The 16,614-nt window shown below is 45.3% G+C and overlaps 1 long non-coding RNA gene across 1 annotated transcript; it reads left to right on the top strand.

The window, feature by feature from the left end:
• Positions 1–8,842: 8,842 nt before the first annotated feature.
• LOC144948015 (uncharacterized) lies at positions 8,843–16,193 on the top strand. Its single transcript, XR_013640122.1, has 3 exons — positions 8,843–8,906; positions 15,741–15,829; positions 16,179–16,193. It is a non-coding gene; the product is annotated as an uncharacterized LOC144948015 (long non-coding RNA).
• Positions 16,194–16,614: the final 421 nt, after the last annotated feature.

Genomic DNA, 16,614 nt, shown 5'->3' with positions numbered 1-16,614 from the left:
ACCAGATTTACCGTGAAGTAATACAGTTGATCGTTTTTGTTTAGCGCTGGGTAACTGTAACAGGTGACTACATAATAAATTATTTGTGAAATCGTTTATACTGGATAGTGTTTTCACGGCAGTGCCCAGGACTTGAAATATTTAAATATGCATTCCACTACCTCCGCTTATGTCACTGTCATGGAAACAGTGAGAAAGTATGTTCAACGGAGTGTCCGACGGGTTATTCGAAGCTATCCGCTAGTTTAGCTTTGTCACTGAGCGTTTAAAGCAGCGCGTTCGCCTCCGAAATCAGTGCTACAAAGGGACCTCCTTCCTGCGTATTTGCACTGCTTATGCGTTCAAACGGATTGTGGCTCTCCTCTTGACGGATCTGAAACCGTGGATTGTTTAACATATAAATTATAATCCTGCAACATTATCATAGCATAATCATAGTAGTATAATTAGTAATTGTATTGATGGTTTGTGTGTGGAGTACTATGTACACCAGGACATCTCAGAGCACCGTGAATACCATGAGAAAATTACACCACTTCTTCTCATCTCGTCTCAAACATCTTCAAAGATTACCCCTAGAGCAGTGCTGCTTTTTAACCTGGGGTGGTGCATGATGCCCTTTCAGGAGGTGCGAGACATGGCCAGATTTTTTTAGAAGGTAAATAATCGAAAACACAAATCGGGCATTAAGTACAACTATTTTTCGATTTAAAGCTTTCGTGACTGCAGGGATTCATCTTCTTGGTTCTTTCGGTAAAGTCACAGCGAAGGGGAAAAAAAAATAATGAAATTATTTTATTATGTTTTATTTTTATTATTTTATTATTTCCCTTCTACGTGACTTCACCGAAATAATCAAGAAGATACAACTATTTTGTTTCATCAAACCCTATCTATTCATTAACATTATACATTTTTATCTTGACTTAAAGCTTTTGTGACTGCAGGAATTCATATTCTTTGGGTCTTACGGTAAAGTCACGTAGATAGAAAAAATATATCATGACGTTTCGATCGCAACACAAGCAATAGTCATCAGGTGAACAAATTTAGTGGGAGACCTGCTACAGCAGGATGTTATATAGGTTTGAGATGGGTGCAGCCCAAGGGTAAGTGTGGGGGGGCTAGAGATGGAATTTGCGTGACAATGTAATATCGGAGAGCTGATATACCTCCACGACTACGAAGCTCTGGAGGTGGCCATTGTATTGTGAGAGATTAGCATGTCAATCTGTTAATGTAAGATTAGCATGTTAATGTGTAGTGAAATTGTGGATGTCACTGTGGGGTGCCGGCCCGGGAGGGCCGTGGCGTTCAATGTACTTACGAAATTCAACCCTTTAGCTAGAACCGATTTTAGGCTGTCAGAAATTTGGCTGTTACTCTGATTCATTGTTATCAATTGATTGTTATCAATAAGAGTAACAGCCCAATTTCCGACAGCCTAAAATATGTTCGAGCTAAAGGGTTGAATTTCGCAGTCACCCCTAAACACATCCCAGTTGATGATATCATTGCCCAGGTCGACGTAGCACTTAAGGGTTTGGAACACATTCCTGCAGACGTGGCAAGATGGGAAATCGCTGCAATCCTCAAAAACGCTGGGACACCTATTTGCAAAATCAGCAAGGATCAGCACTTTGAGCTTTCTCAACTAAAAAAGAGAGATGACATAGTCAATGCCACTGTCATCATGGACAAAACCACATACAATATAAAAATTCAGGACCTACTTAATGATGGCAGCTATACCAAAATCAATATAGATCCTACCAACCCCCTGGTTACAAAAACTAACAATATCATCACTGATTCGACATTTTAATATAACCAAACAAGCAGCTCTCTCTAAAACCCTCAGCTGCTAGACCACCCATTTTATATGGCTTACCAAAAATCCATAAAGAAGGTACACCACTCCATCCTATCGTCTCCACCATTGACTAACCCACCTACAAACTGGCCCGATTTATGTCTGAGACCTTACATACATTCACTGGTAAGATCACCTCAGCTGTACTTAACTCAGCTAACTTAGTATCTCTAATTAAAGACATCTCACTATCTCAAGATGATTTGCTTGTCAGTTTCTACGTAGTATCTTTGTTTACCAAAGTTCCTGTGTCTGACACCATTGCAATAATTGAAGATTTGGTCCAACAAGGACTGAATGCTGATGTACATGTCCTGGTTAGACACTGCCTCACCAACACTTACTTCACCTGGAATGGAACATTCTACAAACAAGTTGGGTTCTCCCTTGTCTCCAGTTGTAGCCAATGTTTTCATGGAAAATTTTGAGACTGATGCCATCCAGGCATCCACACTACGTCCTTCCTTGTGGAAGAGATAGATATATGACACGTTCGTCATCTGGCCACATGGCCCGCCAGAGCTGGGCCAATTTTTCAACCACATCAATTCCATACACCAGCCATCAAATTCACCATGGAGGTGGAAAAGGATAGCAAATTACCATGCTTAGATGTTTTAATCGAAAATAAATCAGATAGCTCAATGGGACACTCTGTCTACAGGAAAGCCACCCATACGGATGCCTACCTAAAACCTGACTCCCACCACCATCCAGCCCAGAAGAATTCCCTCATCAAAACTCTACACCATAGAGTTCGTTGTATTTCCAACCATCACCACCTAGCCAGTGAACTGGAGCACGTACACCAAGCCATCAAGATGAATGGATATCCGGACTACACAATCCGTAAAGCTATCACCCCAACCGTTGGGAAAGAACCATCTGAGTTCCCAATCAAAACCATCACCTTGCCATACATAGCAGGGGTTACCAACATTTTTTCCAAAATCATGAGCAAACACAAGATCCAGGTTCGATTCAACACTGTACGTACAATTGGTGATCTGATCCCATCTGTGAAGGATGTGATCAGTGACATGCAATACCCCGGTGTTTACAAACTAAGCTGTGTCTGCAGCAGTAGTTACATTGGGAAAACTATGTGACATGTCTTGGACCGTGTTCTTGAACAGACGGCAGATCTGAAACACGGTAGGGCCAATACCTTGGCCGTGGTTGATCATTGTTTTAACGCTGAGTACCATGACGAAGGTACTCTGCAAACCCACTCGCTATTAACAAGATTCGTTCATGAAGCCATCCAGATATATAAACACAGACACATTTTGAACCGAGAAGATGGATACAAACTGAGCAATCATTGGAAGGACTATTAACCAGTTTAAGTCATAACTGGCTGTGATGTTTCCATCCTACCTGCCGATGTTAACAGTTATTTCCAACTCTCTGAGTTACATTACCAGGTTAAATGTCTTCACATTAACAGGCTAAATGTAAGTTGTTGCTTGCGCTGCCTGTACTTTATTTGTGTTTCCATCATTTACCTTCTAACAAAAAATATGGCCACGCCTCGCCCAGGAAGAGCATATCGCTCCCCGAGGCAGTGCTTTGTGCACCTCAGGTTAAGAAGAAGCACAGCAAGCAGTGAATGTACAGCAAGCAGTGAATGAGCGACCGCTGTCACTATATAACTTACTCATTTGGAATATAAGACTCGGTGAGGATACCTGTGTAAAAACAAACGTAGACATGACAATACGTAATACGAGTATGTGTATCATGTTAAATATGTCATAGGCTGCCTATTGCACAACACGGTTAATCCACACTAATATCACGACACATGTGGAACTTACGGAGTCAAGTAATGGGGTGTGTAACAGCAATATACAAATATTTGTGGGGAGTGCAGCGGTTAGCGTCCTGTACTACGAACCCGGCGACCCAAGTTCGATTCCCGATCATGGCAAACACCAGTGACGATTATCTGCACCAGACCTGGGCCTCCCTTAGCTCGACTCAGTCTCAAATGATTACCTAGTGGGGTGTGTTGTAAACATCGCCACTCGGGAGACAAAGACGGCCGGGCGTGGTGCTCGCCACCCACCCCCTCGTGTGCCACAGTGCCGACCCTCATAGGTGCTGCTACTTGCGAACAGCACGTGCCCCAACCGTCCGTTCCAGGTTATACGGGGGGCCTTTGTTTTTGCACAGCAATATGTGAGGTGTCACTTGTGGGTTGTAGCGTGCCGTGCGTCAGGTGACTATGACGAGCGAAGTGGAGCAATACAAGCGGCTGGTGAGGAGCTGCTTGGATGACATCAAGAAACTCGACAACAAGTGAGTTGCTGAGAGGGGGAGAAGATTTTCGTGAGATTCGGACAGCTGACACTCCCAACTTCCGTGCTGATGAGTCACAATGACATACCGTCGCATCATTCCTTTCATAAACAAGTAAAATGTTTCCAAACACAAAAAGCGAATTTGCTGTCAGAAAGGCGGGTTCTCTCTTTAGAATGAAGCCGTGCATTTGAGCTGTATGAGGAGGCCCGCTCACGATGGGGCAACCTGGTGGCATCCCGTGGGGACTGCTGCACTCTGGCCAACGGCATTTCTGTAATAAATGATAACCACGCAAATCACTTCCCCTTTGTCTGCATTCGGCATCTGTTCTATCTGCTCAAAGACTGTCTCCTCATCACAGTCGTGAGCATGTTGGCCTGTGGACTTTATTGGTGACTAAATCGGCTGGCTGGGCTCTCAGTTTAACGAGCAGCAGTCCATCGCTTCTTTGATTAGTTTTGATGACACTCCTTGCTGTTTCATCATCAGAATAAATATGAGCAGACCAACATGAACGTAAACGTTTACGTTTAGAAAAATGCCCAAAAATAAATAAGCCCACTTTGTTGAGCTGGCATTTGTAATGGCCAGGTTGCTTCTGAAGAATAAGTTAATACTCAGTGGAATTTTCCTGGTAGGATGGGGATGGTTTAGTTGTATTTGTATGTGTTTTGGTGATTTATTTACCTTTCTTGTATTTTGCACTCATATCGTGTTTGTGTGTGTTGTGTTTGTTGTTGTTTTTTTCTTACCTCGTGCCCCGACTGGACATCTGTGATAAAAATCTGTATTGCTCATCGGATTCCACCTGCGGTTTAAAAAAAATATTTAGATTCTGATAAGTTCACTAAATAACTGAAGATATCTCTCAGAAGGAAACCTGTAAAATACGACAGAACGTATGCCTAGGGCAGCTATTAATTGTGATGATGCTACATTGGCAATGCTGCACACGCACCAATAACTCAACACAATCGTAAATAACACCAACCCTTTAAGGACAAATAGATAATAGGTGACATTTTACGCAATGACCTTTCTTCGAAGCACATGACATGAAATACAATGCAATGACTAAGTAAATATACTTTTTAAGTTTATTGTATGTATCTTTTTGGCAACCCTGCAAGTGGATTATTTGATCATTATATTTCCAATGGTGATGTTTTTTGCTTTATTACGATAAATGTGCAATTAAAGTTTATTGAAACATTTATAACCATATTTCTTATCAAAAGAACTAAAAACATGATAACTTCCGCTTGGTGTAAATTGACATCGAATGAAAAAGCAACGTAAGTGGTGAGTGGTCGCTGCGGATGTACTGCAGGGGGCTCTATCCAAGATCTGGATACAGTGCCATTGGCGAGCTCCTCCGGCAGGCAAGGCTGCGTCGGCTGGGTCATGTAGTCAGCATACCCAGCTGCCGCATGCCCAAACAGCTTCTGTTTGGCCGGATAGAGGGACTTAAAAGGGCGCGGCACGGGCTAGAGAAGAGTTGGAGTGATGTGCACTTGCCGGAGACTGGTACCAGTGGTGTCAAGATCGGCCTCTGTGGAGGAGGCTCGTGAAGGATGCTACTGGGTAGTTGGAGGCAGTTTCCCTCCAACAACAACGGGGGGCAGGGGAGCGACGCTCACATCAACAAGCGTAGCGCTGGACCACTAAAACACAGCAAGTTGGCACAGTGGTGGGCATAGGTGGTGCATCAGCCATTTATCTATATCAGTCAATCGTTGACACCTGATTATGTTCTGTGGTCTCCTGTCAGTGAGCCTTCACGCAGCCTCGGAGTGCACCTGGCCTAGTACAAGCGCCGTGATGACGTTATCGTCACTTCGAGGCGAATGGCAGCTGTTGTTGTAGGATCAAACGCCCCTACCCTTCTTCGTCTGTACCTCGCAGGCTGGACATGACCACGTTCAACCCTCCTATGCAGAAGCTCCGTGTCATTAATCTGCAGCTCTTGATGCTACCCAAGAGCATAAGCGAGGAGGTGGCAGATGTGATGGCGCAGCAGGGAGCAGCTGGTCAGTGATATAGCACACACACAGCTCACACACTGCACACACACAACACAGCTCATACACACAGCACACACAAAGTACACACACAGCAAACACTCATCGCACACACAGCTCACACACTGCACACACACAACACAGCTCATACACACAGCACACACAAAGTACACACACACAAGTCACACACAGCACACACACAGCTCACATAAACATAACACACACACACGATATTTGTAGAAAACATTCACATTAGCACTAGTCTCAGCTGATACACAAGCAGACGCATGAACAGGTTTACACAGACACGATTACATTCATACGCATACAAATATGCATCTACAAGCATGTGTACAGTGCCATGTCGTCATGCATGTGTAGTGCTGAACTTCACGCGACAGATTCTTGCTTTTCCGTCGTCATTTTATTTCGCTAACACCATACAATTCAACATCGTTTCAGCATGCTCTCCGTTCGCTTGCTGCGTTCCGCCGGCCTCGTTCGCTCCGCTTCTCCGTCTACGTCGACTCTCCTCTCTGCTTCTCTGTCACAGTTCAGCCGCTCTCCTGCAGCTTCTCCGTCACACTCCAGCCGCTTTCTATCGGCTTCTCCGTCACACTCCAGCGCTACGCTGTGCGTCCCTCACTCCACTGCTACCCTATACTTCTCTCGCTCCACTGCTTCGGCTCCGACCGTCTTCATCCACTCCCAGGTGCGAACTCCCCTCAGCTCCCAACACCCCTGTATTTATGCCCGACCCAATTAACTCCCAATTAATTCGTTGGCGACCCCCTCGCCCCTAGCCCCCGCCGCCACCTGTCTCTTTTTCAAGACTCCGCGGCGCCAGTTCATGACAACAACTACCAGCCAATCACGGTCCCGTGTCCTTAATTGCCCCCAACCCGTCTCTGGCCTACCCCTTCGAGCCCTGGCAACAACGCTCGTCTTCATATGCCCCCACTGTACTCTACGCACACGTGCTCACAATCTCCCGTGCATGGCGCGTGTTTAAACCACTACACATGTGTAATGAAGCAACTTCTGAGACACGAATTGTAGAGGGCTCCTTCTTAATTTCACGACACTGCACGGTCAGGGTCACTGAGTAACATACACACTGTGCTACGTATAACTGACCCACTAATATAGCCATATCGGCGATGTATAACTCCATAGCTGACTATACAGCGACGATGGGGACTCTATAGTGGATCGGCTATACGGCGGCGATGACGATGAAGAGATGGAAGTGAAAACAGCGACGGCAGCCCGGAAACGAACCCCCACGACAACCCCGAACCCCCAGTTGCCTCTCCCATATATATCCCCTAGCATGGTCAAGCCCCGCCTCTGGCCACGCCCCACCTCTGGAACTCTCCTGCAGGTTATAGGAGCTTCCTGATTGATCCCCACCTCTGACCCTTGGCCCAGTTACGCTCCCCTTATGGTTGGCCATTGTATACCACACCCATACCCATAGTTAGCCCCCATGATCAACAGATAGCACCCTGTCACTACACATGTACACTAACATAGTTAACATAGTTAATACACAATGGCATGTAGTCATGTGAGTGAACTTACGCAGGGTAGCGGTCTCCTATAGGTGTTGACATCATCCAATTACTCACGAATTTTACACAGGGAAGACGAGTCACGTGACATCCTAAAGTCTCTGTTTAGCAGCTATACGAAGAGATGCATTGCTGTTGCTCTGGAAACGAGGAGACCGATGATCATCGATGTTCGGTCGCCGTGTTGATGGCATTCTCACTTAACAACAGAGTGGGTCCACGTGAAGGCTGCTATCTTCCACTGCTCCTGACCCAGTTATCTAGGCATGAACACCTGAATATGAAATTTCAGTTGTCGTTCTGCATCTACATCAGCGGCCATAGGAAATAAAGAGAACATTAAGAGACGCATAGATAAGTGGTCCTCATGAGCACTACATGGGGTAATAATGATGGTGGCTATGATGGTGGTGATGATGAACAGATGGTGATGATGATGAGTTCTGGGCCCTTTGTTCGCGACCACTCTCAATCTATCAAGATCACTCAAGTTGTCTATACTACCTTGATGGAATGCCTCCTAATGTGTTAGAACGAGTCCTGAAACTTGTGTGCGGATGAGGGGTGTTGTGTGGTGAGTGTATCCCCCGAATATGCGTAGGAGGAGTGTCAGGCGCAAAATCTTGTTTTGAGCTTGCGAGATGCTCGCTCGTTCACCACTATTGCAAACACTAGATTGTCTCTCTGTTGTATATGTCTCTCTTCTTCCTTGTCCCTATGTATCTGTGTCTCATTCTGTCAATATCTCCGGGTCCGTTTGTGTGCAATGTCTTATTATCCTCATTAAATATCAATGTCTGTGTCTCAGTGTCGCCATACCCTTAAGTCCTCAATTTCCCATCCGTGTGTCCACATGCATCTGTGTCTATGTCTGCATGCCTCTACGTCTTCATGCCTGTGTCTTCTTCTGTCTCTGCCTGCGTCTGTATGTCTCCGAGTCTATGTCTGCATTCCTCGTTGTTCCCACGTCTCCCTGTGACTTGTGTCTCTTGCGTCTTCTCACAGAGCTCTTGGCCGAAGTGCTCACATCGACATCGGACAAAGACTCCCCGGCACCAGAATTGTACCTCACACTCATCGAAACAACTGTGAGCGTTCTGATGAGCTACACAGACAAGAGCCCAGCGTTTGGTGAGCAGCACCAAGCGAGGGTGGTGGGGCACAACAGCACTGCCTCCAGCAAGGCAAAAGGGAGGAGGTCGGAGTTAAAGTGCATCGCACAAAATAGGGAGGCGCAGTGGTGATTAGAGTGGAGTAGAGAGTAGTTATTGGTGGTGATAAAGGAATGAGAGAGTGGTTGTTAGTGGTGATAGAGGAGTTGAGAGTGGTTATGAGTGGTGATAGAGGAGTATAAAATGGTTGTTAGTAGTGATAGAGAAGTAGAGAGTGGTTATTAGTGGTGATAGAGGTGTAGAGAATGTTTTTTTGTGGTAATAGAGGAGTGAGACAGTGGTCATTCGTCGTGATAGAGGAGTAAAGTGTGGTTAATTTTGGTGATAGCGGAGTGAGAGAGCGGTTATGAGTGTTGATAGAGGAATAGAGAGTGGTTATTAGTGGTGATAGATGAGTAGAGAATGGGAGAATAGGTTTCTCCCTTTTTTCTGCCAACAAAACCTAAACCTTTTTACGAGCAATCATGTCTGCAGTAACCACAATACTTGTAGTCAGAATGCAAAAAAAATACTCTGATAATATATGCATTGTCCTTGAAACTGATTGGTCTACACCAGAGACAGCTTACTTTTGAGCCTAGTCTCAAATGGTGTTCGACCAGAGGACTCCAAAAAGCGTACAGATCTAAGATAATGTACTATCAGAGTAATGAGGGCTCGGGGTAAGCATCTACATCATGAGGCATCCTTTGCCAATACAAAAAATAGGAAAAACCTATTCTAATTTCAAGGACAATGCATATATTATCAGAGTATGTTTTTTTTGCATTTTGACCAGAAGTAGATATTGTTTATTAGTGGTGATATAGGAGTATAGAGTGGTTATTAGTGGTGTTGGAGGATTAAATAGTGGTTATTATTAGTGATAGAGGACTAGAGAGTTGTGATAAAGGAGTGAGAAAGTGGTTATGAGTGCTGATAAAGGGGTGAGAGAGTGGTTATGAGTAGTGATAGAGGAGTGAGAGAGTGGCTATTAGTGTTGATATAGGAGAATAGAGTGGTTATTAGTGGTTATAGAGAAGTAAACAGTGGTTATTCGTGGTGATAGAGTAGTAGAGAGTGTTATATTCTTAGGTTTTTTCGGTAAAGTCACGTAGGTAAAACATCAAAATTAATGAAAATAAAATCAAATAAAAACAAAAATCACGACGTTTCGGAGGCAACACAAGTCTCCGTCATCAGGTGGGACCGTCACAGCCGAATTAGCTGCATCAAGTGAGGCAATGATTCAAGAAGTAATCCCTTATAAGCAAGTTGAAGGGGGGAGGAGAGGGGGGGGGAGCTCATCAGAATGTGGTAGCCAATGAATGGAACGTATCGGGAGGGAGGGGGGCGGGGCTCAAAGACAGCACGGAGTGCTAAGTACAATGCATCGGGAGGGGGAGGGGGGGGGGGCAAAACAATGGACGACGGCTTGGACGCGGTTGCTGCTGCACACGCCAACACAATGGACAGAGCGGGGGGAGGGGAGGTCTGATACACATGATAGACAAAAGAACGAAAATGCCCATGTTTATACCAATGCTGGCTGAACAATGAAGAGAGCACTGCCAAAAAATAACTGGGGATGTTAACACTCGGTGAAGTAAAGTAAAATAGTGCCTGTCAGATAAGATGGTCCAAAAAAGTGTAATTAAGTATTTTTTGCGTGGTTGATAACATCTTTCCAATGATTACTAAGTTTGTACCCATCATCACGGTTGAAATTATGTCTGTGTTTGTATATTTGTATGGCTTCGTGTACAAACCTTTGATGGTAGCCGGGAGGTTTGCAGAGAACCTTGGTCTCGGAAAAGACAATTTCATGAGAGCCCACCGAGTTGTAGCAATGATCGGCAACGGCAGAAGAATCAGTTCTGCCGTGTTTCAGATCTGACTTGTGCTCGCGGACACGATCAGAAACATGACGTTTCGTTTCTCCAATGTAGCAATCACCACAAATGCAACTCAATTTGTAGACTCCAGGAGTCAGGAACGACATCCTTCACAGATGGAATCAGATCACGGATTTTATGCACTGTACTGAATCGGACTTGGATCTTATGTTTGTTTAGAATTTTGGAGATCTTTTTGGTCACGCCTGCTATGCATGGTAACGTGATGGTTTTGGTCGGAGTTTCAAGTGGCTGTTTCTGTGTGGTGGGAGAGACAGCTTGGCGGATAGTACGGTCAGAGTATCCATTCATCCTGAGGGCCCGATGTACATGTCTTAATTCACCGGTCAGGTGGTGTTTGTCAGAAATGCCATGGGCTCTGTGGTATAGCGTTTTGATGAGAGAATTCTTTTTGAGAAGGGTGGTGGTGGGAATCCGGTTTCAAGTAGGAATCTGTGTGGGTGGCTTTCCTGTAGACAGAATGTCCCAAGGATCCGTCAGGCCTCCTCTCAAACAGAATATCCAAGAATGGTAGTTTACCGTCTTTCTCCACTTCCATGGTGAATCTGATGGATGGGTGTCTAGAATTGATGTGGTCCAAGAAGTGCTTCAATGCTGGGAGGCCATGTAGCCAGATGACGAAAGTGTCATCCACATACCTCTTCCACAGGGAAGGACGCAGGGTAGATGTCTGGATGGCGTCTGATTCAAACTTTTCCATGAACATGTTGGCTATAACTGGTGACAAAGGGGAGCCCATAGGGGTACCCTCATTCTGTTTGTAGAAGGTGCCATTCCAGGTAAAATAGGTGTTGGTGAGGCAATGCCTAACCAGCGCAGGTGCATCAGAATTCAATCCATGTTGGACTAAGTCCTCAATTATTGTTAGGGTGTCCGGTACTGGGACTTTGGTAAACAAAGATACTACATCAAAGCTGACGAGGATGTCATCAGGAGATAGTACCATGTCCTTAACCATAGAGACTAATTGGGTTGAGTTGAGTACTGCCGAAGAGGTCTTGCCTGTGAAAGGGAGCAGAGTATCTGATAGAAAACGGGCTAGTTTGTACGTAGGAGAGTTTATCGTCGACACAATGGGTCGTAGCGGGGTGCCTTCCTTATGGATTTTGGGAAGACCATAGAGTCTGGGAGGTCTTGTCGCCGATGGTTTTAGAGAGGGACGTTTGCTTGGTTTGATTAGGGAAGTCGAACTCGTGATGATACTGTTGGTTTTCGTCGTTAGGCTAACCAACAGTATCATCATGGAAGTGGAGAAAGACGGTAAACTACCATTCTTGGATATTCTGTTTGAGAGGAGGCCTGACGGATCCTTGGGACATTCTGTCTACAGGAAAGCCACCCACACAGATTCCTACTTGAAACCGGATTCCCACCACCACCCTTCTCAAAAAGAATTCTCTCATCAAAACGCTATACCACAGAGCCCATGGCATTTCTGACAAACACCACCTGACCGGTGAATTAAGACATGTACATCGGGCCCTCAGGATGAACGGATACTCTGACCGTACTATCCGCCAAGCTGTCTCTCCCACCACACAGAAACAGCCACTTGAAACTCCGACCAAAACCATCACGTTACCATACATAGCAGGCGTGACCAAAAAGATCTCCAAAATTCTAAACAAACATAAGATCCAAGTCCGATTCAGTACAGTGCATAAAATCCGTGATCTGATTCCATCTGTGAAGGATGTCGTTCCTGACTTACAGTATCCTGGAGTCTACAAATTGAGTTGCATTTGTGGTGATTGCTACATTGGAGAAACGAAACGTCATGTTTCTGATCGTGTCCGCGAGCACAAGTCAGATCTGAAACACGGCAGAACTGATTCTTCTGCCGTTGCCGATCATTGCTACAACTCGGTGGGCTCTCATAAAATTGTCTTTTCCGAGACCAAGGTTCTCTGCAAACCTCCCGGCTACCATCAAAGGTTTGTACACGAAGCCATACAAATATACAAACACAGACATAATTTCAACCGTGATGATGGGTACAAACTTAGTAATTATTGGAAAGATGTTATCAACCACGCAAAAAAGACTTAATTACACTTTTTTGGACCATCTTATCTGACAGGCACTATTTTACTTTACTTTACCGAGTGTTAACATCCCCAGTTATTTTTTGGCAGTGCTCTCTTCATTGTTCAGCCAGCATTGGTATAAACATGGGCATTTTCGTTATTTTGTCTATCATGTGTATCAGACCGCCCCTCCCCCCTCTCTGTCCATTGTGTTGGCGTGTGCAGCAGCAACCGCGTCCAAGCCGTCGTCCATTGTTTTGGCCCCGCTCCCTCCCCCTCCCGATGCGTTGTACTTAGCACTCCGTGCTGTCTTTGAGCCCCGCCCCCCTCCCTCCCGATACGTTCCATTCATTGGCTACCACATTCTGATGAGCTCCCCCCCCCCCTCTCCTCCCCCCTTCAACTTGCTTATAAGGGATTACTTCTTCAATCATTGCCTCACTTGATGCAGCTAATTCGGCTGTGATGGTCCCACCTGATGACGGAGACTTGTGTTGCCTCCGAAACGTCGTGATTTTTGTTTTTATTTTATTTTCATTAATTTTGATGTTTTACCTACGTGACTTTACCGAAAAAACCTAAGAATATGATTCCTTGCAGTCACGAAAGCTTCAAATCTAGAATTAGTAGAGAGTGGTTATTAGTGGTGATAAAGGAGTGCGAGAGTGTCTATGAGAGGTCATAGAATAGTAGAGAGTGGTGATTAGTGGAGAAAGAGGACTTGAGCGTGGTCATTCGTGGTGATAGAGTAGTAGTGAGTGGTTATGAGTGGTGTTAGTGGAGTGAGAGAGTGGTTATTAGTGGTAATAGAGGAGTGAAAAAACTGGCTATTAGTGGTGATAGAGGAGTAGAGAGTGGGTATGTGTGGTGATGGAGTAGTGGAGAGGTGCGGGGGAAGGACAACAAACTAAACACAAATGCGGTTCTAAACAAATTAGTTTTCAATCTGTATGATTTACAAGTTCATACTTCCAGTGTCATCCTAATTTTGGAAGAGCATTCTAGATGGCGCAGAAGTGCATCTGCAAGTGTGCTCTGCAGTTACAATCTCTGTTTTATGGCTCGCCAATTGGCTCCTTGACGAGATCAGCAAGGTATTGTGGTTTATTTGTGGCAAGTCCTTTGTGTGTAATGAATGTGACCTTATAATCTATTCGTTCGGCAACCGGATGCCAATGCAGCTTGGCGAGCACTGGACGGACATTTTCGGATCTTGCAGTACCCCATCACAACACATGCCAAATGATTTTGCACACGTTGAAGCTTGGTAATGTTTTTGCCAGATGTCCCATAGATTAGCGAGTTGCTGTAATCGAGCCTTGTCAATACTATGCTACACATCACGGTGTTGGCTATGCAACGACGTAATAGAGGTCAAATGTGTCTTAGAGACCTGATATGAAAATTATATGAAAATTAACGACATATTCTGGTCAAGTGTGGTGCTAAAGGTCTTTAGATGACTAGAAAAAAGTATCCCGGTGACTGCGACCGCCGCCACGCCTGATCTTCCCACACATTTTTTTGCCTGAGTGCCAACCAGCAACGACTCCGAATTTTCTGGATTAGATAGCATTTAGAATTACGTGCAAACCACATATGCACCACTCGCGTGCAATCTTCGAGCTTACCGAGGCTCTCCATATCTCTCTGACTTCACCACTGTGTATAATTGTGTATCATCAGCATATTGATGGAACTTGATGTCGTGCAATGAGATTACATCGGCGATTGGAGAGATGATTGTTGAAAATAGGAATGGCCCAAGGACATACCCCTGTAGAACACCAACTAGGCACGGCATAGACGATGACTGTTTATCACCCAGCTTGATGAACTATGATCGCCCATGTCGGTATGACTCAATCCACCCCAGTTCTGTACCCGATACACCAAACCTTGACCTTAGCCACCCGATGACTATCTCATGGTCGATGGTGTCGATGGCTTTTGAGAGATCGAAGCTAACCAACGCTTCAATGTACTGATCATTAATGATCTTGTAGAGGTCATTGGTGATCTTTAGTCGAGCCATCTAAGTGCTGTGGAACTTCCGGTATGCCAACTGCAACGGGTTGAATATGCCCATCGCAGCAACGTGGATAAGTGCTTCAGACACAGACGCTCTATGACCATTGAAATCGTACTCAGGTTTGAGATTCGACGATAGTTTGCGGGGTCACTGTAGCTCAAGCCAACTTTTTTGAGGAGCAGTGTTAGCTGCGCCATTTTTAACCAGTTTTGGAAACAGCCCTCGCTGAATAAAATATTTTCTAGGTGGACAATGAATGGCACAAGCACGTCCAAGCATGATTTGAGAATGGACGTGTGGATGTAGTCGAGCGGCGATGTCTTATTTGGCAGCCGTGCAATGAACATTAACACCTCTGCCACAGATGTTGGTGCCAGGGCCTCGAGTTTTGCATTGGTGCCAGGTTGATGAAACTCAGATGGCAGACTGGGAGAATGTATTGCCTTCAAGTTACAAACTGGCATCTTAATCGTCACTATTTTAGTGATATACTGTAGTTGTTTTCGTGCTTGTATTAGTAGTAGTAGTTGTTGTTAGTGGTAGTTCTATTGGAAAGTGGTTGTAGTGGTGGTTGTGGTAGTTCCAGCGGTTGTTTTAGACGTTGCTCTAGTGTTGGTGTTTTGAGTGATGAGTATTGCTTAGTCATTCACCCCTGTGTTCTGCTCCCGATTGTTTTGCTAGGTTGTAGATGCATCACAATAGCATAATTAGGCCATTTTGTTTGTCACCGTGCTGTGATGTGACGGCCGTGGTGTTTTGCTCTGGTCGTGGTTGAAGTGGGTGCGATGTGGTTTATTTTGACGTTGTGGTTGATTTTGTGGTTGTTGTGGTTCTGTTAGGCCTTGCTCTGGGTCAGTGTGGCATCGTCAAGTATCTCCTGGACATCATGAAGCACCAGCCACTGTGGGAGCGCAGCAAGACCAATTCGGTACAGGGACATGGAGAAACATAATGCGGGACACTTGGAAATATGAGGACACGAGAACACGCTGGCACACGGGAGCCATGTGGGTATATGGGTATATGGTGGAGAAGGTACAAGTATTCCTGCGAAATGCTACTTTACTGGAAATTACTTAAATTAAACTCTAAATTTCCCATAGACATGATGTTAAAATCAGGGTTTGAGTTCCTAGCCGAGATTTCTGTCGTGTACAAGTACATGAGCACACACACAGTTTCAACGCACCGCACTCGAAGCAGCACAGAGTTCTGGGTATGAATGGTGCCAGATTAAGGCAGTGGTGTTCACTACTGGGTGCTTTTTGTGTCCCCAGATTGCACGCACTCTGATGGTGGTCACAATCTGCCTGCTGGCGAACCTCTGCCGCGTTCCGCAGAACCGCACCTGCTTCCGGCAGACCAACGCTGTTCCCGTGATGCAGGAGCTGCTCAGGAACGACCGGGCGAACATCAGGATATCTTCCCTGAACGTCATCGCCCTTGTGCTTGAGGACAGCGACCTCGACCCCCTTGGAGAGACGGGTAAGTGACTCACGATGCGGATCGCTCGCTCACTCACCACTGCCCACACTCAACTCTCAACTCACTTTGAACTCACCTGCCAAAAATACTTTAACCAGATGAGCAATATTCAGTCGATCATCGATTATCCAGCAGCTGGGGGGGGGGGGGACGCCGGACTTTCAAAAACGCCGAATTATCACTACATCATCATTATTATTTAAAATAGATTATTTTGTACATTCTTGC

This window comes from Lampetra fluviatilis, chromosome 48, assembly GCF_964198595.1.
Source record: "Lampetra fluviatilis chromosome 48, kcLamFluv1.1, whole genome shotgun sequence".
NCBI classification, from domain to species: domain Eukaryota; kingdom Metazoa; phylum Chordata; class Hyperoartia; order Petromyzontiformes; family Petromyzontidae; genus Lampetra; species Lampetra fluviatilis.
Note: the sequence above shows the minus strand (reverse complement) of the source record. Positions and strands in the feature narration are given on the sequence as shown.